Consider the following 4,396-nt stretch of genomic DNA (forward strand, 5'->3'; position numbering starts at 1 on the left):
TACATCCATCCCATGATGCTCCTGCCAAAATTAGAATCCTGACCTGAATGTACTATTGATGTTGACTCCATGTGGACATTTTGAAGTTGTTAGGGTGGGTCTGATTCAAATTCATCCTTTCAGTCAACAATTTACCCATTTGGTGGTTCTGTTACATGCATTGTAGGATATGAGTCATGGTCCCTGCACTCAAGGAGCATCCAAGGAATGTCATCAAATGGGAGAAGGAGTCCTACTTTGAGAACTACCCTTCACCTTCCCCCTGTGCTGACTGGGTTAGGGGTATAGTAAAGGAAATGTTCAGGCAGAATCAGGGCGCATGCTACCCTCACTGTTCTGCTGGATATATTCTGGATTACTAGCTTGAAATGTGACTAAGGGCAAGTTACCTCCCCTTCTGAGTCTCCATTTCTCCATCTGGAAAATGGGGATGGGACTAAATGATCTCTAAGATCCTTTGCACTGCTAAGGAGTTTATCATTTTTGGAAAATGAAGGTGTGTCCCTCAACTGGGGAATGAAATGAACAAATTATGGTATATGATGGTGATGGAATACTATTGTGCTATAAGGAATGGTGAATTGCTTGATTTCTATAAGAACTGAAAGGACCTACACGAACTGATGCGGAGTGAAACGAACAGAACCAGGAGAACATTGTATACAGAAACTGAAATATTGTGAGATGATCAAATGTAATAGACAGCTGCTAATAGCAATGCAATGATCCAGGACAACCCCAAGGGATTTATGAGAAAGAATGCTATCCACATCTATAGAAAAGAAGGAAGGAAGGAAGGAAGGAGGGAGGGAGGAAGAGAGGAAGAAAGGAAGAAAAGAAGGGAAAGAAAGAGGAAGGGAAGGTTGAAGTGACGGAGGAAGGATGGATGGAAGAAAGGGAGGAAGAGAAAAAGAAAGGAAGAAAAGGAAGAAAAGGAGAGGAAAGGAGAAGGAGAGAGGGAGGTAGGGGAGAAGGAAGAGAAGGAGGAAAAGGAGTAAAGAATATTGACCTATCACCACTAAAACATGTGCCTTAAATCATATTTCCAATAGTGGTGATGAGATTTCACTGAATCATCCCTACTTTCACATTGGTTTACTTCTGGCCCATAGCATAAATTTGTAAGACAGCTGGCTAGGTCTCAAAAATGTTTACTCCACCCACCCCCAACCCCACCCTAAAACAAGAATCTGAATGAAAAATTTTAAGCATCATAAGGGCCTTAAAGGTTATCTCATCCAACCTCTCATGTTATGGAGAGGGAAACAGAGACCCAGAGACACTGATTTGCTGTGGGGACGTGGCTTGAAATGAGGTCTGCTGGATTCTAGATCTAAAGTGCTTTCCCCTAGACTATTAGCCCCATGCTTTAACTATTAAACTGTAAGATCATAGATACAAGACTGGGTGAGATTATAGAATCGGGACTGCAAAGGACCTCAGAAGCCATCCAGTTTTAACCTCCTCCTTTCAGAAATGAGGGAACTGAGACCCCAAAAAGTTAAATATCTTACCCAAGGGAAATCAAACAAATACTAAGTTAGGGGCAGGATTCAAAACCACATCCTGTAAGGTGAAATCCATTCAGGGCTCTTTCCTCTGTCCCAAACCTATGATACTTCTTCTAGGCAGGTTTGCTGCCTGTGTCTTCCTTGCCACTAATGAGGAGCTCAGTCCCACCTAGACTTATGCTCTGACTGAGCAGACATTCACAACTCACAGCCAGTCTCTATTTGCTAATAATAACTGCTGGCATTTCCTGCTGGGCCAGAATGATGCCAGTGAAACCAGACCCAGGCATCATCATCATCATCATCATCAATTTGCATCATTGCCCACAGTATACCTGCCTCTTCCCTTGGCTTCCTGGAGTGTGAGGCCCAGGTTAGAGAGAGGGCAAAGCCCCTGTCCTTGGATGGCTCATACTCTTAGCCCAATAAAGTCCATTTAAATTAGAACATGGGTGATTCCCTCCCATATTCTAATCCACTCATGCAACTATATGGACCATGTAATTATAACATAGACACTATATTGGGCCTCCACACCAGCCTCCATTAGAATTTAGCTGGGCATGGGTGGGGGTGGAATAACTAAATGACTGTGGACCCAGGACTAGAGATGGGAAATCCTGGGTTCAAATATGGCCTCAAATACTTCCTAGTTGCGTGACCCTCGGCAAGTCACTTGACCCACATTGCCTAGCCCTTACCACTCCTCTGCCTTGTGTAGGGAGGGGCAACAATTAGCCCGCACCCAGAACCCCATGCCCCTGGTAGATAACCATCAGCCAGCAAACTGCAGAATGTCCTATCTGAAAACTTCAGGAGCTACAGTGCAGGGGAGATATCAACAGCAGCTGCCCTCAGCCCTTATCCTGTTTTGCAACCCTGCCATGGACCTATATAAGCCTCACTCGGACCCCCCCTGGGACGGAATTCTCCTTGCTGAGTTCCCCTAGCACACACTGGCAATAAAGCTTTCTCTTGCCTTGATTGCATTGTCTTGTGTGCTCCTTTGGCGGCCACCCACTCGGACCCTAACATATGGGGGCTCGTCTGGGATGGAGTGTGACCCCCTGAGGACCACCGAGACAGAAAAAGTCCTCTCCTAGGTTTTGTGGCAACTTCCAGAGGTGAGCAGTGCATGTCTATGCATGGTGTATGGTGTGTGTGGTTGATGGGGAAAAGAGGACTCTTGCTGAGCATACGGCTAAGTGGACGGGAGATTCTGTGCCTCGCGGATTATACAGAGACATTCTATGCCAAGCTCTGAGGCCTATCCCGTTCTGGGGTGAGGGACACTGTCCCACAGCTCTGCGTCCGAATTTCCGCCTGTTTCTGAGAGTGGACCGATTAGTACTGCAGTTCCTGGATCCTCCGCGAGGAGGCAGGTGGGGAAAACCAGGAAGCGAGTTGAGTATAAGGGAGGGAAGGAAGTCGTTGGGAACCTTGGAGATGGGGGATATAGGAACACGGGATATGTAACTTCAAGGGGTTGGAGGCCCTTTGGTGAGTTCCCCCAAATCTTTAGGGAAGAAGTAGAACCCCTAAAGGGGAGGAAAACTAGGGTTTGAATCCATGGTGGAACTGGGTTCCGGGAAGTCCTATGGTAGATGCACCGCGGGCAGAAGGAAGGACACTAGTTATATTTGGGAGGACACCAGGGAAGACAGGGTGGAGCCCTGAGTGGGCTCCATTCCCGATCCAACCCTTGTTTGGATCCTCAAAGAGAATCTTTTGTTTTTCGTTTTGTTTTGTGTCTGTCTTTGGTGTTAGCCTTTGTGGACACCTCTTTGACTGGTCAAACTTGGGCCAAAGTCAGTTGCCCCCCCTCCCCCTTGGTCCTAAGTCATTATTCCGACTTCAAAACCCGTGACCATGCTTTGGGATTGATGGTGAAGAAAGGGAAATTGCAAACTTTCTGTAATTTAGAATGGCCCATCTTTGGGGTTGGGTGGCCCCAGGGTAGGACATGGCAAAAATCTATCATTTCTGCCATCCGGGCCCGCATTCTACTCCCCGGCCCGGAGGGGCATCCAGACCAGATGCCGTATATTCTGACTTGGCAGGATTTAGCCTTGGACCCACCACCCTGGCTCCGTCCGATTATGGAAGGGTCCAATGTGAGCAAGGGAATAGTCACTCCCACTCAGGTCCTGGTTGCCCAGCCCCCAAGTCCCAGCCCCAGCCCCAATAAGGTTTCAGCCTCACCCAAGCCCCCTGTTTTGCCTACCCTAGATGACACCCCTCCAAACCCCCCCTGTGCCCCCTCCACCCTATGCACCAGGGTTTCCATCCTCCCTTTACCCTCCATTGTCCCCACAAGCTGAGGGTAACAAGGTGGTGCTGGCAGCCCCTCCGGCAGACTTCCCCTCTCCCCCTGCTCACCACACTCGGGGTTGGGATCAGCATGACCTACCTGTCTTCGGCCATGAGGCCCCCTCATCAACCACTGTCCTCCCAGTGCGCATGGTCGGCCCTATGGTCCCCAGTGGGCCCCTAGTCCACCAGTACTGGCCCTTCACCTCCAGTGATCTTTATAACTGGAAACACCAAAACCCACCTTTTTCAGAGCAACCCCAGAAACTCATTGACTTGGTAGAATCCATTTTCTTGACCCCTGTGCCCAGTGGTGCCACCTTCCTTATCCCCCCTCCGGGAACCCGGCGGGCCTGCTCAGTGACAGGGCTCACCCCCTGTGTGTCAGTTGCCACCCTTAATAAGATGAACGAGTACTGTCTTCTGGTTACAGGCCTGCCCTGAATCCTGTACCACACCAACAAGCAGTTCCTGGCAGCCTGGGAGGTTCCCTCTTAGCTATCACCTTAGCCTCCATATTTGGTCTAACAGGGCTAGGGAGTGGGATTGCCTCTCTGGTGACTCACCAGGCCGCC

This window comes from Gracilinanus agilis, chromosome 2 (genome assembly GCF_016433145.1).
Source record: "Gracilinanus agilis isolate LMUSP501 chromosome 2, AgileGrace, whole genome shotgun sequence".
NCBI classification, from domain to species: domain Eukaryota; kingdom Metazoa; phylum Chordata; class Mammalia; order Didelphimorphia; family Didelphidae; genus Gracilinanus; species Gracilinanus agilis.